This window comes from Acomys russatus, chromosome 2 (genome assembly GCF_903995435.1).
Source record: "Acomys russatus chromosome 2, mAcoRus1.1, whole genome shotgun sequence".
Taxonomy (NCBI): Eukaryota; Metazoa; Chordata; class Mammalia; order Rodentia; family Muridae; genus Acomys; species Acomys russatus.
In genome coordinates this window covers 94,987,738-95,015,594 of record NC_067138.1, presented here as the reverse complement: position 1 = coordinate 95,015,594, position 27,857 = coordinate 94,987,738, and the positions used below count along the sequence as shown (strand labels likewise).

The 27,857-nt window shown below is 41.0% G+C and overlaps 1 pseudogene; it reads right to left on the bottom strand.

The window, feature by feature from the left end:
• Positions 1-4,219: 4,219 nt before the first annotated feature.
• On the bottom strand, positions 4,220-5,029 carry LOC127207327 (NAD(P)H-hydrate epimerase-like; annotated as a pseudogene).
• Positions 5,030-27,857: the final 22,828 nt, after the last annotated feature.

Below are 27,857 nucleotides of genomic sequence, written 5' to 3'. Positions count from 1 at the left end.
TTAAAATAATATACATTTTAAAGGCTAGGAGTGGATTGCACAGTGGGACAGGACTTAGTTAACATGCACAAGACCCCTGGTTCAATCTCCAACTCAGGAAAGAGTAAGAAAATCAAATATAAAGTAAAATGAATTTAATAACGAAAATGACAGTAATGACAATGAGTAATTATCAACTGATGAGCAATTCCTGAGAGACAAAGCTTGTGACTGGCTTCTGGAATGTCATCCCAATGAAGGTAGAGGCATGACTAGGTGGTCCCCTGATAGTTTAAGCACTTATATTATGCCAGGCACATAGAAAACACACAGGAATAATTTCTTTATTAAAAGAACTCACAGACACATGATTTATATACCTCATTTCTTTTTATCCCCAGCAGCCTTCCATGTCAGATATTTTAACATCATTGTAGATGAGGAAACTTAAGGTATTTGCCTAATATTTAATATCCCGTAAGGCAGGAGTTATGTGAAGATGACTGCTTCTAATGCTGTGATTTTAATATGTCATTCAGCCATGTATCTGCATGGCTAGATACAAATGTAACATCTTTCACAAGCCTGGTACTAAGAAAGCTGCTTGCATGTAGTTCTCAGAGGTTAACAAGAGTTCTTCAGAGTATGAGAGGTTACTTAAGCCAATGTTATTCTGGTGTAAAAAAAAAAATACCTTGTTCTACTTTGGAAAATGTTAGCGACCATAGGAACAGAGTGCAGTATTTTAGGTCTAGCTAATAGTCAGGATGGGTGGAAACAGGTCAATTTTTATATGTATATACTTTGATTGTTCATAGCTCAAGTTGGCCTTCACTTACTATGTGCCTAAAGCTGGCCTTGAGCTCCTGCTCCTCCTATTTCTGCCTCCCAGTGCTGGGATAACAAGCCTGAAACCCCAGGCCCAGACAAGGGGGTTATCCATCCAATTTGAATGGGACGGTAACTCCTGAGTTTTGTAGATGATATTACTAATGATTTTTGCTGAGCTGTTCCCACTGCAGGTGAAACCTGCCAGGCTCTACCACTCCATTTCACTCTCATGCATTCTAGATGAGGTCAGTGGGTAGTTAAATTAAGTGGCTACTATTACATTTCCTAAGTATGGCTCTCTAGTCATGCCCACTCTTTTCAACTGCACCCACTTAACTAGATAATTAATACATACCTGGTGTTTTGACAGTGGCAGGTTAATTATCTTAAAACAAGTATATTTTAAATTGTGCAGAAAGCAACTTTCTCAGATAAATGTTCTAAGTTAAATTCTGCTAGAAACGGCATAAGGTAGAGGTAGGTGTCCCTGTGTGGTTTCAAGTGGACAGCAGATTGGAGAGGAAAGGAGAAATCACACAAAGCGCTGACCACTAGAGTGTTTGTTAACTTGGTGAGATTATGATGAAATCATCTCAGAGTTGGAAGGGATCTCACGGGACAAGCTGGAGCAGTGCCCAGCCTTCAGGCAGTGTCATTATCCTCTTTTCTAGATGAGGCAAGAAGGTCCAGGAAGGTTACACAATCTGCCTGAGGCCGATAGCTGACAGGTAGGCAAGAAGGTACCATAAAAAGGCTAGCAGTTTTTCTAGCAGCCCGCTTTCCTTTGTATGTTGAAAGCAGTTAACACTGGTGTGAACTTAGAATACACCTCAGAAGTAACAACCCACCCCTGTCCATGGTTTCTTCTGAAAAAGGCACCCAAAGGAACCAGATACAGTGTTTCTTCCCCTGGGAGGTTCTTTTCAGAAGGGACTTTAATCCTCAAGCTGACAAAGACTCTGAGAGCACTTGTTGTTGTTGTTGTTGTTTTTTTTTGTTGTTGTTGTTGTTTTTAATCAGTGTCCAACTATTTTCTCCTATAGTGGCATAACTGAAAAAATATGAAATCCCACAGGGACTGGACAGAGATTTTCTAACTGCAATGAGTACATTTCTGCATGGCCTAGCCCAGGAAGGGTGGGGTACTAATGACACTGCAACAAGCCTAGCGAAGGAAGGCAAGCCCTATAATTGATGACCGCTGGAAGTCATGGTGTTGCACATTCAGTGGTTTGTCACATGAATGTTCCCAGATGCTCACATAGTCAAGGCCTGGTCCCCAGTCTACAGCACCGTCAAGACGTGGTGAAATGTCTGAATGTGGGTCCAGCTGGAAGACATTTGCCTGACCCTGGTCTGTTCCTTTATTTTTGATTTCTGGCCCCCTGAGATGGACACCCATCAAAATGGACTTGTGTCACCACAGGCCGAGAAAAACAGGTACAAGCAGCCAAAAAGTATAACCTCTGAAAGAATCAGCCAAATAAGCCTTTCCTTTTCCTAGGTTGATTGCCTTAGGTGCTTTGCCATAGCAACTGAGAAGCAATGAATGCCATGTAGTGTTGCACTTACCAGCTCCAACCTCCCTGTATTTCTATCCCTCCTTCTTGCTCTCTGGTAACTACTGTTCAGTATTCAGGCCATCAAGGGCGTAGTCATTCCCTACGAGAGAGTTTTAGTTTGATGTTTTCTCTCCTCTTAGGGACACCAGGGTACAACTGAAGGAAAATAATTCAGAACTTCAATTATTAAAAATATGTGCATTGTTTTGGTTAAGTAATATCCTCTAAATAAGCTGAGCCTCCCCATGACTTCTCTCTGCAGGAACTCACATCTGGATCTAGAGGAACATTCAAAACAATTGAGAAGCAATTTAATTCTTCTTCAGTTCACTGGAAAATGCAAAGGAAACATTAATTATTTTTCCTTTCCTTTTCAGAAATGCTCTGAAGCGGGCCTGGAGAGATGGCTCAGAGGTTTAGAGGACTGCCTACTCCTCTATAGGTCATGGGTTCAATTCCCAGAAACCATATGGTGGCTCACAACCATCTATAATGTGATCTGATACCCTCTTCTGGCCTGCAGTTATACATGCAGGCAGAGCACGGTATACATAATACTAAATAAATATTTAGAAAAAAGTGCTCTGAAAAAAAAATTTTTTTTTCCCCTTTTCTATTGCTTTCCACAACTCTCATAAACACAATCTATCTTGCTGGGTTTTATTTCTCTCCTGTCTGCTTCTTACCTTAACTCTTTAGCTTGCCTGACAGGTTGTTTTATTGGCTGTTGAGACCCTTTTGGCTGAGATCTTTCTGTACAGCAGAGGATGCAATTCTAGAACCAGTTCAGGGAGCAAGAAGGCATCCTTTCTAAGAAGAGAGATGATGGTTTCCTTCTTGGCAGGGGATGAGTATTCACCATATACCTTATAGGTCACCTTGACACACTGTCAAAAGCTTGGGTCTGTGGGATGAGCTGCCTCTACTTCCCAGACGGTACAGGAAGGGGATAGTTTTGTGTTTATATTCAGATGGTTCCCAGGGCTTGATGTGGGATCGAGTTTCTCTAATCTGTCAAGATTGCTCCTTATGCAACAAGAAAGTTTAAGACCAGCTTTGAAAATATACCTAGATTGAATTCAGTTCGATTTAAAGACATAGCCCAACAATTTTCCTGGTGAAAAGGGCTGTAACTAGATTTTTAACACATAGTTTCTGTTTTCACGGAATCAACGGAAAGAGCGATGCCTGGAGTCTGGAGCCACCGGTCTATGTCCATCTTCAGCCTGAGCAGAAGTTGAGACTTTTGCACAGTATTATTAATTCAGGAGTCAGTAATTGCCTTTTTAATAAGTGGTGCTATTAATAATAGGCTATTTGTAATTTAGCCCAATTACAATGGTGCTATATGGTTCAGCATACGAATGTGTAAGTTAGATGCTATTATACAAAGACACACTTAAAATTTACAAGATTAAACCAAACTAAAGATCATTCAGAGAGGAGAGAGAGACTGAGAGATGATAGACACTGAGAGAGAGACTTTGTATTAAAATATAAATCTGTTCAGTAACATTTGAGATTAACCATAAATGACCATTTTAAGCTCCATTTCATTCTAAAGAACATGTAAATTGGAACTTGCAGTGTAAAAGTCAAGTTGGTCACTGAACTTGTTTTGCAGATGTTTTAAAGAAAACCTATTTAATAATTCTGGGAGTTCAGTGAATTCAGTACATGTCCAATAATTCCGAGATCATGCATCTCTAGCTTTCTTTCCTTTCCTTTCCTTTTCTTTTTTCAAGAGAGAAGGTACCAAGTCTTTATTGAGAAACCTGCCCACCCACCTCCCTTAGTGTAGACGGTAGACACACTGTGTCAGGGTAGGATGGTAGACACACTCTGTGTCAGGGTAGGCTGGTAGGTTCGGCTGGTACTTTTCTACTAGAGTGGGTGGTACAAAACGACCCCCCAGGTAATGATATCGGCCAGTAAAAGTTGGCTGCAGACATCTTGGGTGCTGTCAGTGAGGTGAGTAAGTCTGGCAGGATTCCACCAAGATTTCCCTCCTCTACATCCCATCCTGAGGGAGTGTCGATGCTAGCAATGGGCACAGTGAGTCCACTCAAGGCACTCAGGACGCTGCGGAATGGCTTCCGAACATTACTCTTGAAGCTGAAGCCAAAGATGGCATCCACCACCAGCTCATACAGCTCATGAACCATCATGGCCTCTGGGGGCATTTCACCAAGAAAAGGAATGTCCATCTTCTGACACTGAGTCACTAGCCCAGTGAAGAGTGGTTTTTTTAGGTCTTTGGGGGTAATAGTTGGCTGGTAACCAAAAAGTTTGAGGTGTCGCACACAGACCAGGCCATCACCTCCGTTATTCCCAGGGCCACAGATGACCAAAACAGTAGGGGGGCTCTTGGACATGGACGTGGGGGGGGGGAGATATGTGTTGGCAATGGCCGTGGCACAGCTCAGCCTGGCCAGCTCCACACTGAACTATTCATTAAATAGTTCCTCGTCCTCCACCTGAGCGTCCTCCTGGCTCAGGTACCGCACGGTGGCGCTCGCCATGGTCTCTGAAGCCCGGTGCTGCGTTCCGCACCAGGTAGGCCCAGCCCGGCACACACTTTGCCGGCTTGTGATCCTGTGCAGGTGCGAGCCCGCAACCAGCAGCTCGAACCCCAACAACGCCGGCAGCCTGGACATCATCTCTAGTTTTCTGAAAGGCAGTACAGACAAAATAAAATCTAACGCTGAACAGTAATATTTCCTGCAATTACTTTTGGTTTTGGAATCATAGGTAGGATTGTACAGGTATTTAGTGTGTATGTATGTTAGGGTGGAGAGAGGTTGAGACAGTGTTCTTGAACTCAAGATACAACTGAACTCCTAGTCCACCTTCCTGAGTGATGAGATTGCAAGCAGGAAGCAATACAACCAACCCTGTAAAGGTATTAAAAAAAGCCTAACATAGAAGTTCATGTATCCATGAAAATACACTACAAACTTCTCCCTAAGAACTCTGTCAAGCTTCAAATTTTGGATGCAGGATTTTTGGAAAAGTGCAGTTGTGTGTTGACATAGTTATTATGTCTATGTTCCAGCGAGCATCTGTTGGTTACATTGACAGTTTTGATCTGGGATTAATCTAGATTTCCTGGATGTAATTCCCATAAGAATGGATGAATGTGTACATTCATTTGACAGACAGAGTCGCTGGGTTTTCTGCGAGACATTCACAGGGAATTGAATGTGAAATAAGAGAGCTCCTGCAGATAGAGGCAGCCATGCAGAATGCTCCCGGGCTATTGTGAGAGCTGGGCTGTGAGTCAGCCTTTTAACTCTCCCACCTCAGGTTTGCATTCTCTGCTCCTGGGAGAGCAGTCATCACCAACACTGGGAAAGGGGATTATGGGAAATCAATGCCTGCTGGAGCATGAATGGAGCATGCTGACAAAAACTGGGGCCCCATGTGTTGTGATAGTTAATTTGGCTAGGCCACAGTTACCCACAGTTTTGGACAAATATTACAGTAGATTTTGGGGGTGATTCTTTTGAAAGATGAGTCTAATATTTACATTGGTGGACTGACTAAATTTACCCTTCCTGTTATGAGTGGACATCACTCAGTCACTTGGAAGCCTTATTAGAAAAGATCGATCTCGTTGGAAGATAACTCTTTCCAGCTCTCTAGCCTATCCTGCAGATTTTGAACTCCCCAAGCCTCCCTAGTTGTGGGAGCCAAGTCCTTAAAAATAACAACTGTTGTTGGCTCTGTTTCTCTGGAGAACCCTGACTAGTACTACACATAATTGGCCATATTGATCAAAAAAAGGGTGAAAATTCTAAGTTACAAAAACAAAGCAAACACGTGCTTGAGACATCATTGAAACAGTTAGGTCACACTAGAGGCTCAAACCCTGCTGATACCTTGTGGGCTATTAAAACTACCCTGACCCACAGGCCCAATGTTTAAAGAGGTCCCAAGTTCCCAAGTAATGCTATTTACAGCCATATGTGCATAAGCGTTGCATAAGACAATAGGCATCCCTTAGGGCTGTACATAGAGGAATGCCCCTCTGCCTTAAAAGGGATAATCTTTATTATAATATATGTGAGCAATTGCATGCCATGAATCAGGTCGGATACAAGAAGGGTTATTTGAGGGAAGGGAAGGAAAGGAAGGGGGAGAGGAGTTAGAGCCTGAGTGAGTCATGAGGACAAGGAGGAAGAGGACAGGGAGGGAGGGAGGGAGGGAGGGAGGGAGGGAGGGAGAGAGATAACAGGCTTTGGTAGTTGGGGAAGGGGAGTGCCAAAACTAGGGAAAGGGAGAGGAATCCCACCCTCTCAAATAGGCAATAGGTGAGAAACTTAGGCTGATGATTGGCAGCGCTTATCTGGAGTCCCTTCAACCTGATAGGTGGATTCGAGTAGATTTCCTGTAGCTTTCAAGTAACTAGTAAAATATTGAAAAAAATTTTAATGAGAAAAATACTATTTGACTCTTTGTCAAGAGCATCAATGTTCCGTGTAGGGACATATCTTCATTTATGTTCTCATTTAAAACAATGTTTAGGAACCAGGTCTTAGATTTTAAAGGCGTGAGGGTAGAGATGTAGAGATATAAACATACGCTTCAAAAATAGCACAATTATATAATGAATTTGTAGGTGCTTGAGTCATGCATATGTAGTGTTTTAAAACCCTTTATTCAAATTTTCTAAGGTAAATATTAGCTTCCAGTTAAAAAACACGGTAGAATTAAGACCTGAATTAATACAATCTAACTTTCACACCTGTAGTCTTAAATATGTAATGTATGATCATTCATTGTATAATCTTGGGTTACAGTAATTCAAGAAATTGTGAGACCTTTAAAAAGGATTGGTAAGGAGAGAGCCATTGGTATACCCCACCTACCAACTAAACAAAACAAAACATGGGATTAACTTTTAAGTGGTATCCCTTCTTGTTCCCACGATGTTAGGACACTGAGCAAGGTATCTCAGAATCCCAAAATAGCCATTGACATTTTCAGCATGAGAATATCAACTTGCAGAAAGCACACAGCAGAACCCTCTTTCACTGGGTAAGACTTGCTTTATAGGTGTAGTAGGAAGCATTAAGAACACGCTACAGTTGCAAAAGACTTCGGAGACAAGCTCATCTAGAGTTCTGGCTCAAGAGGACATATGTGGGTGAAGATGCTCACTGAGTTAGCAGTGGACTTGAAACAAACCACAGACTTACTGTATTCTAACAACTGCATGTTCACATGGTAAACCCCCTAGTGGTCATTTTGATCATCACAATTCACCGTCCTCACCGGAATTACTCCTTTCAAGGATAGGACTGACCTATTGGGTCAGGAGTCCGTCTGAGTTCATAAATTTAAGAAAAGAGCTCAATTAACATAATGAGATGGATGCTTTATAGTGATAACTACTCACTATAAGGAGAAATATCAATTTTTAGTAGCTTAAGGGGATAGGAGTTAGGATAGCATTTGACTTCTCATTCATATCACGTGCATGGAGAAGAAGGAAGACCTTTTTGGTACATGCCTGAAGTGGGAGGAGCTTCCAGGGAGTTGCTGAAGTGGGAGGAGCTACCTGGTTATGCTGAAGTGTGAGTTGATGCTGAAGTGGGAGGAGCTTCGTGGTAGATGCTGAAGTGGGAGGAGCTTCCTAAGAGATGCTGAAGTGAAAGGAGCTTCCTAGGAGATGCTGAAGTGGGAGGAGCTTCCTGGGAGATGCTGAAGGTGGGGTGGGGAGAGCTTCCTGGTAGAGGTTGCACTGTTTAGAATTGAGTATTTGGTTTCCAGCCAATTTCCTTCAAGGTCTCAGTCTTCATCATCCTGGCAGTAGGTGGAGAGTGTAGGTAGAAGTGGGGAAGGGTATTAGGTGCTTATGAGCCCCTGAAGTAGAAGCCAGAATGCAGTTACATGTTTACATTAATAGGACATGCGATCCTGGTATGTCTTCAGATGAAAAGGAAAATGGATTTTTCTAAACCAGAAATGTCTTCTGCGTGAAGGGAGCAAATTAACAGAGAGAAGAGGAAGGAGTGGGTGGACTTGGAAAGAGATGAAATGCAGAGACTCTCGATAGCTTTCCAGGCTTTGCTGCTGTAGGTACCACAGCATCTCTGCAACAGCCTGGATCTTCTGATTCTGAAAGCGGCTGATGTCGGCTTCCATCATTCACAGCCAAGGTAGTCCTATCAAATATTCAGTCAGGTAATAGGAAGACTTTCAGCAGGTTTGGAGGGCATGTATGTTCTCATAAAGTCCTATTCCAATCTCTCTGAATGAACTGTGAGCATCACTGGTTGTACATATTTCCATGTTGACATTGGCATCCTGGAGATCAGTATTTACAATTGCTTTAAACCACTTCATACAGACACTGCAGCCGAAGTCAGCATAAAAAAGGCAAACCAAGACAGCATGAGCAGGCTGTGTCTCGAAGAGCTGGTTATTATATCACATGCACTGATTTATAGGTTGTCTGCCTTTACCTAAATGTCTAGCTATTTAGCAGATGTCGTGAATCAGCCGGATAGAGGATTAAGGGGGCGGGGGTGAGGGGGTAGGGAGTAGGTGAAAAAAAAAAGTGCTTTAATCTTGCTCTAAAACAGAGGAACAAGTTAAGTCAGGTCTCCTAAGGCGATTCCAGGGTTCTGATGCTCCTTAAAGGGAAGCATTGTTGGAGTGGAAGGAGAAGCAGCTGTCCTGGACCACTGGGCTGTGTTCCTGTTCATTCTGTCAGGGAGGGAGGAAATGCACACTATAGGTTAGAAAGCACTGGCCACGGCACAGTGGCACGTGTCTGTAATCTCAGCAGAGGAAGAGGCAGAGGCAGAGGCAGGGGCAGAGGCAGAGGCAGGGGCAGGGGCAGAGGCAGGAGGATCTTTGTGAGTTTGAGACCAGCCTGGTCTACAAAGTGAATCCAAGACAGTCAAGGCTACACAGAAAAACCCTGTCTTGAAAACACAAAAAGAAAACAAACAAACAAACAAAAGCAAGGAAGGGGTTGGTATACACTGAGCATCAATCAGAACAGTTCCAGTTTAAACAGTCTTAACAGTTTCTCTCTGGAAGTTTAGGTGAGAAAATGAAAATTTAAGAACAAGTAGTCCACAGTAGCACATAAGGTGCCATACAGAAATCCAGGCAGCATTTGGCTGCATAGTTACCACATGAAAATCCAGACCAGAGTTTGTTAGACCGGTTCCTCAGATTGCATTCAATCTTGACACCTGTCTTAGCCAACGGCCAGGAAGGGTTTACTGAGTGGAGGCTTCCTTTTTAAATTTGGGAGTTCGTGGAGGAAAGGAAACTTACTGAGGATGTCTACAACTCTCTTCTGAGATAGACCAGGGTACCTTTTACAAGGGGGATATCCACTCTTGCTTATTTTTCTCTAGCTTACCTCTTTCTCCGCAATGATTAGTCTTTGGGCAAGTTTCTTTCTTTTGCACACAGGACAACTGAACTCATCATTAACAGTAAGCACCACAGGAGCTGTCTGTTCTATGAGTGTTATTGTTATGAAAAGTCCTCACAACCACGTTCTGTGGTGGATATACTTTTATTCTATAAATGAGAAAAACAGTGCTGTTAACAGCAACCTTGATGGCTCACATGTGCTAAAGGCTGTCTGCCTGTCCAGATATCTCTATTCTCCTTCCCAACACTGTATCCTCTCTGCCAAATGGGCGGCACAGTCCTAAGCAAGAAAATATGTCTTAAACTCTGTTATGCCTCCAAACACACTTATAAAATTCAAAGTAACATTGATTTTTATTTATCCTCATTTCATTTCTTTACTTGTGTGTCATGAACATGCCACAGTGCGGTGCAGCTTGCAGCAGTCAGTTTTCTATTTCCATCATGTGGCTCCTGGGAATCAGAATTGGGTTATCAGGTTTGGCAGTAGTCACCTCTACCTGTTGCGCCGTCTTGTCAGCCTCCCCCCAAACAATTGCAACCATTACCTTCCAACTCAACTAGTGCTGTATCATCAGTGTCTCCTGGTGACTTTTAAAACAGAAACTAGTCTGCTTAATATTTCTACACGTTGTCTTCTTGCTAATGGTACCTGGTGAGGAAAAAAAAAAGTGTGTAATTCTTCAACAATGAAGCGGTGTTTGTGTTGCACCTGGAGTGAGGGAAGCTCACCAGAAGGCATGAAGGAGGAAGTAGACCCCGAAAAGCTATCATTTTGTGTGAAAACACAGAAGGGAAAGTGAAAATTGGTGGAGAGGATAGTGCCAGGAATGTTAGAGTCTTAGTTTGGGATTTGTTACCTTGCCGAGGTGTTTTTGATCCGTGGGAACATGAGGAAGACTTCAAAAGCCAATTAGAAGGGCTAACTTGACCACACTTGGTTTTGTTTTCAGAAGGTAATTTCTGGCAGTGGCTCAGAGGATAAATACAAGCCTAGCCTAGTGTGAAGATGATAAGTGATAAGTTGGATAGTTTTGCAAGAGCAAAGCATCCAAATGAATGGGAATAGAAGAGGGTTGTCAGATAAATAGAAGACCAGGGACAAAATTAGGGAGAAAGCCTGAAGCAAGCGTTGGCATAGATTAGTCAGTGACTTGAGCATTTACGGCTTGGTGACACAGCATGAAGGAATTGAGAAAGAGGAACTGAGTGTGGCCTGGGTATGCCAAAAAAAGTTATAGTGTGTTCTGTATAAGGAAACCCACAAATATTCACTTCTATTAAACTTATCTTGACAACATTATTTGAACCTGACGGTCTCATTTAACTTAACATACCACTATGCCTATATGTTAAAAAAAAAATAAGAAATTACCTGAAATGGCCATTCCCTCTGGAATTTCAATTATAACACCAGAATAAAAAGTGGAGTAAAATAGTCTTAATACTTTATTTTGTGACAGAATGAGATACTTTAAATAATTACCTCTCTCTGCAGTGCTATACCTAGAAGACAGCTTCCAGTGGGTGTGGTTTGTTGTGCCATCTACTATTTGGTGGCCCAACATACAGTCAGTTAAGGAGAAAGGCTAGCTCCAGATTTGGGGGAATTTTGTATCAGAATAAATTTGTTAAAATGAACTATCACATTTGAATTTAGTATTCAACTAGAATATAATTTAGCATACTGCCCAGATTATTCCATATTCTACTCGAGTTAAAACCCCAGCAGGCCTCTGAGCCTACTGAGGCATACCTTAATTGGGAGAGAGAAACAGGTACATGAGCCCAGCCTCTGCTTCGTATTGAGACCCAGGACAGCCAGGGCTTCCTATCAATATTCTATCTTAAGCTAACCAAGCAATTAACCAAGACACACACTCACGCACGCACATATGCATGCAGTACACCATCACCATCATCAAAACAAAACAAGAAAACCTTTCAGTTGGTATCAACTTTGAGGCAAACTAGCCAAGCAATATCGCAGTTTCAATACAATTCTGAACTTATTAAATAAATGAACATTTATAGAACAACTCTGTAACAAAAAGGCAATCTATCTAGAGGGACCAGAGAAAGGTTAAGGAAGAAGACTTTCAAATATGGCAGGCAGTGATCATTCCAAATCCTGGCTGTGTCTGGGAGATTTTCCCAAAAGCTGGTACAATTGAGAAAGTAAAAATTAAAGCCAAGATTGGAAAAAATGCTGTGGTGGCTCATGCCTTTAATTCTAGCACTTGAGCAGCAGAGGTAGACAAATCTCTATGCCAGCCTGGTCTACAGAGCAAGTTCTAGGACATCCAGGCTACACAGAAAATTCCTCTCTCAAAACAACCAAAGGGGGGAAAAGCCTAAAAGCAAGATTTGTTTTCCCAGGTGTGGTGGTACACAACTCTAATCTCAGGACTCTAGCCAGAGGCCCGATTGCTCCACACAGCAAATTCCACTGCAGCAAAGAACACATAATGAGATGTTGGCTAAAATACTAAAAGCAAAGCAAGCAAGCAAACAAACAAACAACAACAACAACAGCAACAACAACAACAGCAACAAAAGCCCTGAAAACAAGAATTTTTATCCAAACTAATTAAAATTAGTACAAATGGTCCCGCCTCCAGCGGATCACACAGATCTTCCCCTCCAAACTTCCTTATCTCCCCTCACGCCATTATCTCAGCCCCTAATTCCAGCTCTCCACTTCTGGGAACCCGAAAGCCATGCCAGCAGGGAAGGGGGTAGGTTAACTGCAGATCTTTGCCTCTTCCTCCTCTCCTCCAAATTGAACCCCCCCCCCCCCAGTTTCATCCCCAGGTCTGTAGCAGAAAGCCTGCTGCAGTCTTCTGACCCTGACTGGTCCTACCAGAGAAAACACAAGGAATAAATAGCCCCAGACCAGCACATCAAAAGAGGAAAAACACACACATACGCATATACAACACAAGAGCAAAATAACAGCAATCAGCAATCATTGTTTATTGATAACTCTCAACATCAGTGGTCTCAATCCCCCAATAAAAAGACACAGACTAATAAAATGGATGGGAAAATAAGATCCATCCTTATAGTGCACTTAAGAAACACATCTTAACATCAAGGCTAGACGACATCATCTCAGGGCAGACTGATGAAAAAGATAATTAAGTAAATGGACCTAAGACTCAAGCTGGTGTAGGCAACTTAATATCTGACAAAATAGACTTCAAACCAAAACTACTAAGATGAGATTGGAAAAGATGAGAAAAGGAAAGATCTACCAAGAGGACATTGCAATTCTTAACATGTATGAACCAAACATTAGGTCACTCAGGTTCATAAAAGAATCACTACCAGGCCAGGCATGGTGGCACATGCCTTTAACTCCTGCACTCAGGAGGCAGAGGCAGGTGGATTGCTGTGAGTTTGAGGTCAGCCTGGTTTACAAAGCGAGTCCAGCCAAGGCTACACAGAGAAACCCTATCTAAAAAAAAAAAAAAAAAAAAAAAAAGAATCACTACCAGAGCTTAAATCACAAACTGACCATCACACACTGATAATGGAAGATTTCAATATACCACTTCCTCCAGTAGACAGGTCATCCAAACCAAAACTAAGCAGAGAAATAATGGAGCTAACTGGTGTTATAAATTAAGCAGACCTAACCTATTTACAGAACATTTCACCAAAACATTAAAGAATATATCTTCTTCTCTGTATCTCATGGGACTTTCTCCAAAATTGATCATGTACTTGGACACACGTGAGTCTCAACTTATACAAGAAAAATGAAATAACATCATGTACCCTATCTGACCATAACAGATTAAGGTTGGATATCAATAACAGCAGAAACAATAGAAAGCTTACAAATTCATGGAAACTGATTGACAAAAATGGGTCAAGACAGAAATTAAAGACTTTCTGGTAGTGAATGAAAAATGAACACACAGAATATCCAGATTTCTGGGACCAATGAAGGCTGTTCTAAGAGGCAAGTTCATTACATGCAACTAAAAGCATACATAGAAGGTAGCTCAGATTTGATTTAGATGTAGACGATTTAATAATGTATATAGACTTGCTCCCCCTCAAGCGATCCACTCAGCAGCATCATTATCATGGTCAGCAGCAGATGCCGCTGCATGGCTCCATTCCAAAGCAGCGATGTCAAACCTCCTAGGCCTGAGCTTCACGTCTTGGCATCTTCCCACAAGACTTGATGATGGGCAACCTCAAGTGTCATGCCATCTGACTGAGAGTAAGATCAGATGGACAACATGGAGGCAACTCAGGACAAAGGATATATGTTTCTATGAATTAATGTAAATCGCAGCACAGATAAATTGTTTGTATTTTCCTTAAGCTCCTAATGTGGCACACTAGAGACGGGGCCCATGGAAAAGGCGATAAAGACGAACTGATGCTGCAAGAGTGTGCTATAAGCCAATAAGAGCAGCATCCCTATGAAAAGAGGAAGATTCTCTCTCCCTCCCCCTGCTCCTCCTCTCTCCTCTCCCTGCCCTCGCCTACCACATGAGTACTAGAATAAGGAGGTAGCCAACTGCATCTGCAAACAACTCTTTCAGCAGACACTGAGAGGTTTAGCTGACTTAGGCTTTCGGCTTTTCAAGCCACCAGAGCTGTAAGAAAACCTTTCTATTATTTAAGCCACTGAGACTATGGACTGTTAAGGCAACTGGATCACAGTATTGCTGGCATTCTTGTATTATTTGTCAAGCAGAAGACAGTAATATTATTAAATTACATTGGATTTTGTATGCTGTGTTGGAAAATTCACACTTCTACTCACCATATAAATGTGTCTTATTTTACAATCGCAATTAAGAATAATTCTAATTTGTAAGAGGTATGTGACTCAGAGGATGTTAATCGAGTAATAAAACACATTACTTTAAATATACTCAGGTGGAACCAGCATCTGTTATTTCTAGGTGTTTTAGTAAACTCAGATGGCCTATGAAGAATACAACAGAAACATGTTCAGAATCATATGGCAGTGTGTGTGTGTGTGTGTGTGTGTGTGTGTGTGTGTGTGTGTGTGTGTGTGTAGGAGTACATGCTATGTATGTATGAATTCCTACAGAGGTCAGAAGAGGGTGTCAGATCCCCTGGAGCTGAAGTCAAAGGTAGGTGTGAACTGCCTGATGTGGGTTCTAGGAATGAACCCAAGTCTTTTGGAATAGTGGAAAAGCGTCTTAACCACAGAGCCATCTCTCCAGACCCCCAACCTTTCTTTTTAATGTGGACTAAATTGAAACCTATTAAAACCATCATTCTCCTCAATAACACACAAGCTAGTTAAGGTAGAGGCTTATAGCATATTTCTTGCATTGCCTTAAAGCTTTTGAATGTCAGTAGACTGTGAGTTTTGGGACTGTGAGTCATAAATTAGCCTCAGAGCATGATTGGTAGTGAGTGTATTCCAATGGAAAGTTATGTTATTGTAATATTGGTTTACATAAAAATATTCACAGTGTCATGACTCACATGGTAGTGAGTGTATTCCAATGGAAAGTTATGTTATTGTAATATTGGTTTACATAAAAATATTCACAGTGTCATGACCACATAACACATAATTAATTTCAGCACTGAGTTAGTAAATGAAATATATTATTTAAAAATCAATGTGGTTTTTCCATGATTTTCAAAAGGCATCCAATTTTTAAGGAACCTAAATACTTAAAATAGAAACATTAAAGCACCTTCCTACTTAAAGTCTTGAAAATACTTGGAGTTGGGATTTCCAAGATGGCGCCGACCATTAAGCCACGTACCTGATCTACCCTGAGGAGACCAGAGACATAAGTGGAGCAACAGATAGCTGGACTTTGAGAATTGTAGGTGAGTGGGGCCCCAAAGGCCACAGACCAAACAGGGGGCCTACCCCCCTGGGACAAGCAACATCCCGGAGGTGCTAAACGCACTCCTCAAACTCTGGAACGGAATCCACATGCAAACTGCAGCCTGTATATAAAACACAGACTCGCTGTTTGGGGAGGGGATTTTCCAGAGTCCCCAGCCAGAGGAGTCTCAGTGAAGAGGGTGAATCTGCCCTAGGATTCCTCCTTCCACACCACCCCAAACTGCAGAGGTCACCCACCTAGGCCAAGTGAGAACAAAGGTGGCGGGACCCAACAGAGACAACTAAAGTGAGACTACAGCTCGCTGGCCATCCGGAGCCAAACCTAACACCAATCACAGCCAACTGAGCCTGCAAACAGCAGCAGTGAGAAATCAGCTTGAACTGCTTCCACAGATCCATCGGGAGATGTGGGTCTTGCCTAGAGCTATAGCTGAACTTATTAGCCCTGCAGGAAGACCTGGTTGCGCCGGCTTCCGCCAGAGCTCTGCAACCCTATTGTTCCTACCCAGCCGCAAGGCACTGGTCCTACGCTCTCCACTCCCTGCTCCCTGCTCGCCAAACGAGAGAGCCCAGCTAGAGATCCTAGCCCGAGCAAGGCAGGCACTCTCACTTTATCGGGAGACAAAAAGAAGGTCTTGCTTGCCGTGCCTAATTGCTGACCAAGAGCGATCTTGGTCCCTCCAGGCATATAGTACTGGGAGAGGTTGGGCACTGCTACACGGTATAGAGGCAGAGCTAAAAGACAACTACAACCCCAGAAGATCTGCTCTACCTGGGGTCTTGACTACAAAGCCACAGGAAGGACAGGCAGCTGGGATCAACCTACTCAGCCAGAACGTTTGTCTGCGGACCTTATTCTAGGTCCCAAGACTGCTGATCTGAATTACAGAAGTAAAGTCTAAACATATATCTACTTTGGCTGGCTCAGCCTGGAGCCCAGGGGGCAGAGGAAAATCACCAGGAGTGAAACCGGATCACCTACCTGTTCCACAAAAATACGCCCTGATTCCCACAGGCAAGAGCACCTGACCTACCATCAGTCATCAATTAACCACTCTCAACCAGCAAAGGTCACTACAAAATACCTTCCAACATCAGAGCCATCAAAATGACAAGAGGACAGCGAAAGAATGCTATCAAAAACCAAAACAGTTTGACATCTCCGGATCCCAACATTTCCAATGAAAACAACCTAGAGAACCTAACAGCAATGGATAGGCAAGAAAATGACCTCAAGTCCTTACTAAAGAAGATGATAATGGAAGAAACAAATAAAATCTGTAAACAAATGCAGGAGGAGGCTAACAAGAGGGTTGAAGAGTTAAAAGAGTCATATAAAGAGGCACTTGAAGAATTTCAGAAAAATATAAATAACCAGATGATGGAAATCATTAAAACAGTACAAGACATGAAGATAAAAATGGAAGCTATGATACAGGAACACACAGAAGAAAAACGTGATCAAGAGTCTGCAAAGAAGAAAGCAAGCATCTCAGAGGTGGCCTTATCTAACAGATTGCAAGAAATGGAAGAACAAATATCGGGACTGGAAGATACAATCGCAGAACTGGAAACAACCATCAAGGGAAATGCTAAATCTGAAAAGTTCCTGACACAGACCATTCAAGAACTAAAAGACCACATGAAAAGACGAAACTTGAGAATAATAGGGATACAGGAAAGAGTAGATAGCTGACTCCACAGCCCAGAACACATCTTTAATCAAATAATGGAGGAAAATTTTCCCAATTTGAAGAAAGAGATGCATACGAGCATACAAGAGGCCTACAGAACACCAAATAGAATAGACCTGAAAAGAAAATCTTCCCGCCACATAATAATAACAACACAAAATATACAGAACAAGGAAAAAATATTGAAAGCGGCAAGAGAAAAAGGCCGAGTAACATATGAAGGCAAACCTATCAGAATTACTCCTGACTTCTCAGCAAAGACCATGAAAGCCAGAAGGGCCTGGACAGAGGTGCTGCAAACCCTAAGAGAACACAGATACCAGGCAAGACTACTATATCCAGCAAAATTATCAATAACCATTGACGGAGAAGACAAGATATTCCATGACAAAAACAAATTCAAATAGTACCTAGCCACTAACCCGGCTTTACAGAAGCTATTAGAAGGAAAACTCCACCCCAACTGGTCAAACTACAACCAAAACTACATAGGAAATAGGTAAATATACCATTGCAAAATCACAACCTCACAAAATCTCAACTGTTACAAATACCAAAAATGAAGGGACTTACCAATCACTGGTCATTAATATCTCTCAATGTCAATGGTCTCAATTCTCCAATAAAAAGACACAGACTAACGGAGTGGATGCATAAACATGACCCAACATTCTTCTGCATTCAAGAAACACACCTCAACCACAAGGACAGACATTGCCTCAGAGTAAAAGGTTGGGGAAAAATATTCCAAGCAAATGGTCACAAGAAGCAAGCTGGGGTAGCCATTCTAATATCTAATAAAATAGACTTTCAACCAAAATTAATCAAATGAGATGAGAATAGACACTTCATACTCGTCAAAGGTAAAGTCAACCAAGAAGACATCACGATTTTGAACATATATGCTCCGAATACAAGGGCTCCCACATTTGTAAAAGACCTATTAACAAAGCTTGCCCATCGATACCCACACATTAATAGTGGGAGATTTCAACACCCCATTTTCACTCAAGGATAGGTCTTTGATTCAAAAACTAAGCCTGGAAATAACCTCATTAACCAATGTCATGAAGCAAATGGATCTAACAGATATCTACAGAACTTTCCACCCAAATGCTAAGGAGTATACCTTTTTCTCAGCACCCCATGGAACATTCTCTAAAATTGATCACATAGTTGGTCATGAAGCAAACCTCAACAGATACAAGAAGATTGAAATAATACCTTGTGTCTTATCAGATCACCATGGTCTAAGGCTGGACTTCAACAGCAACAGAAATAACAAAAAGCATTCTAACACGTGTAAACTAAACAACTTTCTACTTAATGACACATGGGTCATGGAAGAAATAAAGGAAGAAGTAAAAGACTTCCTGAAATTCAATGAAAATGATGGAACAACATACCCAAATTTGTGGGACACACTGAAAGCAGTGCTAAGAGGAAAATTCATAGCACTAAGTGCCTTCAAAAAGAAAAAGGAATCATCCCACATAAGCAACCTAACAACGCATCTGGAAGCTCTAGAAAAAAAAAGAAGCAGAAGCACCCAAGAGGAGTAGATGCCTAGAAATAATCAAACTCAGGGCTGAAACCAATAAATTAGAAACAAAGAGAACAATCCAAAGAATCAACAAAACCAACAGCTGGTTCTTTGAGAAAATTAACAAGATAGACAAACCGTTAGCCAATATAACTAAAAGACAGAGAAACACTATCCAAATTAACAAAATCAGAAATGAAAAGGGAGACATAACAACAGACACCGAAGAAATACAAAGAATCGTAAGAGCCTACTTTAAAGGCATTTATGCCACAAAATTTGAAAATTCAAGGGAAATGAACAAATTTCTCGACCGATTCCATTTGCCGAAATTGAACCAAGACCAGCTAAACAAATTAAACAGCCCTATTTCTCCTATAGAAATAGAAGCAACCATTGATAGTCTCCCAACCAAAAAAAAAAGCCCAGGGCCAGATGGTTTCAGTGCAGAATTCTACCAGACCTTCAAAGAGGAGCTAATACCGATACTATTGAAGCTATTCCAAAAGATAGAAATGGATGGAATATTACCAAATTCCTTCTATGAGGCCACAGTCACATTGATACCTAAACCTCACAAAGATCCAGCAAAAAAAGAGAATTTCAGACCAATTTCTCTTATGAACATTGATGCAAAAATACTCAACAAAATTCTCGCAAAGCGAATACAACAGCATATCAAAGACATCATTCACCATGACCAGGTAGGATTCATTCCAGGCATGCAGGGATGGTTTAACATACGGAAATCCATCAATGTAATCCACCATATAAGCAAACTGAAAGAGAAAAACCACATGATCATCTCTTTAGATGCAGAAAAAGCATTTGACAAAATCCAACACCCATTTATGTTCAAAGTTCTGGAGAGATTGGGAATACAAGGCACTTATCTAAACATAATAAAGGCCATATACAGCAAACCAACAGCCAACATTAAATTAAATGGAGAGATACTCAAGGAAATCCCTCTAAAATCGGGAACCAGACAAGGCTGCCCTCTGTCCCCATATCTCTTCAATATAGTTCTTGAAGTTCTAGCCAGAGCAATAAGACAGCAAAAGGAGATCAAGGGGATCCAAATGGGAAAGGATGAAGTCAAATTATCCTTATTTGCAGATGATATGATAGTGTATATAAGTGACCCGAAAAATTCCACCAGAGAACTCCTACACCTGATAAACACCTTCAGCGAATTGGCAGGATACAAAATAAACTCAAAAAAGTCAGTAGCTTTCCTGTATACAAATGACAAACAGGCAGAGGAAGAAATTAGGAAAACTACTCCCTTCACAATAGCCAAAAACAATATAAAATATCTAGGAGTAACTCTAACCAAGCAAGTGAAGGGCTTATTCAAAAAAATCTTCAAATCTCTGAAGAAAGAGATTGAAGATGACATGAGAAGATGGAGGGATTTACCTTGTTCATGGATCAGGAGAATCAACATAGTAAAAATGGCCATCCTACCAAAAGCAATTTACGTATTCAACGCAATCCCTAACAAAATACCTACAAAATATTTTGAAGATATTGAAAGATCAATTCTCAAATTCATATGGAGAAATAAAAAACCCAGAATAGCAAAAACAATCCTATACAACAAAAGATCCTCCAGAGGAATCTCCATACCTGATCTCAAGCTGTACTACAGAGCAACAGTGATTAAAACAGCATGGTACTGGCAAAGCAATAGACTGGTGGATCAATGGAATCTAATTGAAGACCCAGAGATGAATCCACACACATTTGCTCACTTCGTTTTTGACAAAGAAGCCAAATCTATTCAATGGAAAAAGGATAGCATCTTCAACAAATGGTGCTGGTCTAACTGAATGTCTACATGTAGAAAAATGCCATTAGACCCTTATTTGTCACCATGCACAAAACTCAAGTCCAAGTGGATTAAAGACCTCAACTTAAAACCAGAGACATTAATTCAGTTAGAGGAAAAAGTGGGGAAGAGCCTGGGACACATATGCACAGGAAACAACTTCCTGAACAATACAGCAACAGCCCAGGCCTTAATGTCAACAATTAATAAATGGGACCTCATGAGGCTGAGAAGCTTCTGTAAGGCAGGAGACACTGTCAAGAGAACAAAGCGACAGCCTACAGACTGGGAAAAGATCTTACCAACCCTTCATCTGACAAAGGTTTAAATATCCAAAATATATAAAGAACTCAAGAAATTAAACACCACAAAACCAAACAACCCAATTGCGAAAAGGGGCTTGGAACTTAACAGAGAATTCTCAACAGAGGAATATCAAATGGCCGAGAAACACTTAAAGAAATGCTCGTCCTCATTAGTCATCAGAGAAATGCAAATCAAAACGACACTGAGATTCCATCTTACACCCATCAGAATGGCTAGGATTAAAAACTCAAATGACACCACATGTTGGCGAGGATGTGGAGAGAGAGGAACACTCCTTCATTGCTGGTGGGAATGCAAACTAGTACAACCACTTTGGAAAGCTATCTGGCGCTTTCTCAGAAAAATGGGAATAGGGCTTCCTCAAGACCCAGCCATCCCACTCCTTGGCATATACCCAGAAAATGCCCTACCACACAACAAGGACATATGCTCAACCATGTTCATAGCTGCTCTATACATAATAGCCAGAACATGGAAACAGCCTAAGTGCCCCTCAGTAGAAGAATGGACTAAGAAACTGTGGTATATTTACACGATGGAATACTACTCAGCTATTAAAAATGAGGAATTCCCGAAATTTGTGGACAAATGGATTGATCTAGAAATTATCATAATGAGTGAGTTCAACCAGAAGCAAAAAGAGACAAACGGTATATACTCACTTATATCAAAACACTAGTCCAAGGGATACGTACCATGAAAATCTTTACTTACCAAGAAAGTGGGCAGAGGAGAGGACATCCAATTGAGACTTTAGGCAAGAGTAGCATGGAAGAAAGGGGAAATAGTAGGACCCATAGGGTCCTGGAAACCTACAAGAAGAACTTTATGACAGGCAGATCTGGATCCTGGGGTCCTCCTCAAACTAAGGCACCAGCCAAGGAGAATATAGGCAGTAAGCTTCGAACCCCTACCAAGACCTAGCCGACGAACAGGATATCCTCCACCGTTGAGTGGAGAGTGAGATCTGACTCTCACACGAACTCTGGTGCCCCTTTTCTGACCATGTCCCCTGAATGGGGAGACCTGGTGGCACTCAGAGGAAGGATAGCAAGTTACCAAGAAGAGGCTTGATATTCTCAGAGCATATATAGGGGGAGGAGGTCTCCCTCAGTCACAGACATAGGGGAGGGGAGAAGGGGAGAAATGGCAGGGAGGGAAGAATGGGAGGAAACATGGGAAGGGCTAACAATCGAGATGTAATATGAATAAATTAATAAAATTAAAGAATGGAAAATAAATAAATAAATAAATAAATAAAAATCTAAGCACAAAAAAAGTCATCTATCTTCTATCTGTCTGTCTATCTATCTATCTATCTATCTATCTATAAAAAAATACTTGGAGTTTTATTTTTACTATATTATTTGTTAACTTATACCAAACACTTAAAAAACCTAATAATTGTATATAGCTAAGACACAATTATAAGAGTTTTAGAAAAATTATATGAATGAAACAGATAACCTAGTGAGTGTTTAATCTAGGGAATATATATGCATGAACATATATATTATATGGGCATGTAGGATTATTTTAAGGTCTAAAGAAGAGGAAATTCTTTTCAAATGAAGAATCAGGAACTTTCTTTGTAGGAAAGAGAGAATTTGAGCGGAGTGCTGGGGCTTAAGAGTAATTTATGTATAGCATTTCATTGAGAAGAGAAGTGTTCAGTGCCAACGCCTATAAGTCTCTTACACACCAGTTCTTCAGGGTCTTGCAAATTTTTGGATGGACTCTTTTACCTTAACCTATGTGAGTCCTAAAATTCAGTCCATCTATCATTAAAAATTTCTACCAGTGTTGGCTGTCATCGACATTGTTGGGTCTTAGCTACTTGGGAGTTGACAAACATGAAGTCAAGCAGAAAACTACTGAGCTGCATGTCCATCGTAACCCTTGGGATATTCATCTGAGACCACTGTGAGCAGTGCTTCCATCTCACGGAGCAGCTGAAGGATCCCACTAAGAGACGTACAAAAGACAGAGAGGGGCACCTGGCTTACGTCACACGTGCAGTCAGTGCTAGCTGGTGCGGAACACTGTTCTTGCTGGCTGTTACTTTACCAAATACCTCCTGAGTTTATTTTCTTCTTTGCTCACATATGATCAATTGCTTTGGAACTTCTGCCTGAATTATCAGTGGCTCTGACCAAGTGTTCTGGAAGCTTGGATCAACCTAGCAGCCCATCGTTTTTTGTTTTGTTTTGTTTTTGTTTTTTTCACTGTGCCGACTCACAGTCTGCTGCATGCTGCTGGAGGAAACCATGTGATAGTGGACTTAGTCTCTTACCAGAGTCTTGGCATCTATTGTCTTGTGACATGCACTGGCACACCATCAACTCCTTGGTTTATCAATGTTCTTTTGTCATTCCCTGGCTGCTGAAGCCTTTCCTGCTTACATTACCTACTTTTCTCATCGCTGTGACAAAGTACAAGACAAACACAACCTAAGGAAGGAAAGGCTGGTTTTGGCTCACAGCTGGAGGGTGAAGCCTGCTGTTACCAGGGAAGTTTGGTGGCATGGGCAGGAGCCTGAGGCAGCTGGCTGCATTGCATCTGCGTGCAAGAAGCAGGGATCTAAGTGACTTAGTGTCTCTGGTTTTATGTTGAGGTCTTTAATCCACTTGGATTTGAGTTTTGTGCAAGGTGACAAATGTGGGTCCAGTTGCATTTTTTTACACATAGACCTCTAGTTAGACCAGCACCATTTGTTGAAGATGCTATCTTTTTTCCATTGAATGGATTTGGCTTCTTTGTCAAAAATCAAGTGACCATATGTGTGTGGATTCATATCTGGGTCTTCGATTTGATTCCACTGATCAACCAGCCTGTTGCTGTGCCAGTACCATGCTGTTTTAATTACTATTGCTTTATAGTACAGTTTGAGATCAGGTATGGAGATTCCTCCGGAGCACCTTTTATTGTACAAGATTGCTTTAGCTATTCTGGGTTTTTTGTTTTTCCATATGAAGTTCAGAATTGAACTTTCAATATCTTTAAAAAATTGTGTAGGTATTTTGATAGGGACTGCATTGAATCTGTAGATTGCTTTTGGTAGGATGGCCATTTTTACTATGTTAATTCTCCCGATCCATGAGCAAGGAAGATGGGTGGGGAAGAGCCTGGAACATATTGGCACAGGAGACAACTTCCTGAACAGAACACCAACAGCCCAGGCCTTAATGTCAACCATTAATAAATGGGACCTCATGAGGCTGAGAAGCTTCTGTAAGGCAGGAGACACTGTCCAGAGAACAAAGTGACAGCCTACAGAATGGGAAAAGATCTTCAACAACCCTACATCTGACAAAGGTCTAATATCCAAAATATATAAAGAACTCAAGAAATTAAACACCACCAAACCAAATAACCCAATTGAGAAATGGGGCTTGGAACTAAACAGAGAATTCTCAACAGAGGAATATCAAATGGCTGAGAAACACTTAAAGAAATGCTCAACCTCCTTAGTCATCAGGGAAATGCAAATCAAAACAACTTTGAGATTCCATCTTACACCCATCAAAATGGCTAAGATCAAAAATTCAAGTGACACCACATGCTGGCAAGGATGTGGAGAGAGAGGAACACTCTTTCATTGCTGGTGGGAATGCAAACTAGTACAGCCACTTTGGAAATCTATCTGGTGCTATCTCAGAAAACTGGGAATAGGGCTTCCTCAAGACCCAGCTATTCCACTACTTGGAATATACCCAGAAGATGCTCCAGCACACAACAAGAAAATTTGCTCAACCATGTTCATAGCAGCTTTATTCATAATAGCCAGAACATGGAAACAGCCTAAGTGTCCATCAGTAGAAGAATGGATAAAGAAACTGTGGTATATATACACTATGGAATAGTACTCAGCTATTAAAAACAAGGAATTCCTGAAATTTGTGGACAAATGGATTGAGCTAGAAATGATCATAATGAGTGAATTAACCCAGAAGCAGAGAGAATCAAATGTTATATACACACTTATATCTGCATACTGCCCAAGGGGCATGTCCCATGAAAGCCTTCACTTACCAGGAAACTAGGACAGAGGGGAGGACATCCTATTGGGACTCTAGATGAGAGAAGCATGGGAGAATAGCAAAGTAGAAGGATCCAGAGGGTCCTAGAAACCTACAAGTAGAACATTATGATAGGCAGATTTGGGCCCAGGAGTCCCGCTCAAACTAAGGCACCAGCCAAGGACAATACAGGAGGTAAACTTTAAACCCCTAGCCAGATCTGGCCAATGGTCAGCACATTCTCCACAGTTGAGTGGAGAGTGGGATACGATTTTCTCACGTACTCTGGTGCCTCACATTTGACCATGTTCCCTGGAGGGGGAGACCTGGTGGCACTCAGAGGAAGGACAGCAGGTTACCAAGAAGAGACTTGATACCCTATGAGAATATACAGGGGGAGGTAATCCCCCTCAGGAACAGTCATAGGGGAGGGGAATAATGGGAAAATGGGAGGGAGGGAAGAATGGGAGGATACAAGGGATGGGATAACCATTGAGATGTAACAAGAATAAATTAATAAAAAAAATTAAGAAAAATAAAGATTTCAGAGGGAAAAAGGTAAAAAAAAAAAAAAAAAAAAAAAAAAAGCAGAGATCAACAAACGCTCCTGCTCTGCTTTCTTCTTGTTTATTCAGCTCAGAACTCCAACCCATGAAGTCACACTGACTGCACTTGGGGTGCGCCGTCCAACCTCAACCCAGTCTCAGAGCTCCCTCACATCTGTCCAGATTGTGTTGTGAAGCTTAATTTTAAACAAACATAAAGGCATCTCAATTAGTGTGATAGCCAGGTTAAGAAATAATCTAAGAGAAACAAACAGTGTTTTATAAATAACTTCAACAGTCCCTTATCACTACACAGAAAGAAGGAGAGAGGGGAGAGAGATATACTTAAATATAATTTCTTTCTTCTCGTTTCTCCTTTGAACACAACTACTAACAAACCATAACCAATCCCCCAAATGACCACCAATCACCAACCCCACCTACCATTTATGCACCCTCTGAAAATTTCCCAGAATTCCAAACATCACACAATGACAAACATATCTGCATCTGGCAAAACTATGCCTCTGCTAGGGCCTGAGGCCAATCATAATCAGCTACTGTAAAGTATCCCCATATTCCCACACCTGGGATCAAAATTAAAATATATTCTTAATCTGTGTTTTTTTTAAAGGAACCAAGATTCCAATTGTCTTTACAAGTTAGGTTTATTATCACAACAAAGACATCAGTCTTGATACCTATTTCTTTATTGTTTTCTCTTTTTTGTGATAAAGTACTTGATAAAAACAACTTAAGACAGAAAGCATTTGTTTTGGCTCATAGTTTGAGGACACAGTTGTAGTGAAAATCTGATGGTAGGATAATTAGGCAGCTAGTTACAGTACATCCATAGTTAGGAAACAGAGAGGTTGATGCTGGTGGGCAGGTAGTGGTGTTCTAAGAAACACACACACACACACACACACACACACACACACACACACACACTACCCTGGAAACATTATTATATCCATTTTAGCTGTGGTATTTTTACACAACTAGACATTTGCATTAAAAATTATGCTAAGGAAAGAAAGGTAAAACTATAATTAGAGTTGCTTTTCTTTTTAGTCCACATATATTACTAAGTTGAAAGGAGAGAGTGCTTGCTGGAAAGATGTGATTCTATAAGGACCCAAAACACAGCAGATGAGTTCACATCCACTTTCCCTGTTTTAGCAAGAATAAAATGTATAGGGAAATACAAGCTAAATGTTCTTTTTTTTTTTTTTTGTGGAACTGTTTTATTATGATAAATCCACCAGAACTTTGTGCATACACATATAATCAAAACTGCCCTCCTGAAATAAACATTCAAATTTTGAAAAATGAAACTAAAGTTTTATATTTTTTTCCAAGCTACTAATACAGTTATATTTGGTAATGGCAATTCCAACTCTTAACATTACCTGAAAATAGTTGACCTTCTTTATAAAAGCAACCTAGGGAACTACAGCAAAGTTGTACTAAACTGTTTCTTTTGGAATTCTCCTACTTTGCAAAATTATCACGTATAAGAATAAAATTGAAACTCAAAGATTTAATACATAACTTACACATGGTGAAATTCACAAAGTTGCAAGTATACATGTCTGTATTTTAAACATGAAAAATTTGAAGCAGTTTTTGTATTTAAGGCATATAAGATGCTATTACAGACTATATACAGAAAGTTAGTAAAAAATCATTGTATGAATATAGTTAGCATATCTGTATGTCACCCCTACCTCACCCCCTACATACACATTACAGGGGTGGCGGGAGAGGAGAGGAGAGGAGAGGAGAGGAGAGAGAGAGAGAGAGAGGAGAGAGAGAGAGAGAGAGAGAGAGAGAGAGAGAGAGAGAGAGAGAGAGAGGCACTCCAGTAAGGTCAGATTACACTCCATTTAGCACAAACCCTAAATGCATTATGATTTTAAGATAAAAGTGTTCTTAATTGGAACAGCATTAAATAGTAAATTAAAACACCCTAATAATGTAGAGTGCTCTTGGAACTTTGCACAGCATCTTTTTTCTTCCCTTTGAGCAAAAGAATTTGCATTTCCTTTTGTACCAGACCTCAGAAGTCAGGTAGCTCTCTCTGCCTTTGATAAATACACAAACTATAACATGGAACCAGACTTTCAGTTTCCAAATGGCATGCCATCCCACACATAAAGTTGGCATATCTCCTGCCTCCTACACACACACACACACACACACACACACACACACACACACACATACATGCAGAGACACAGTGAAGTCCATGCT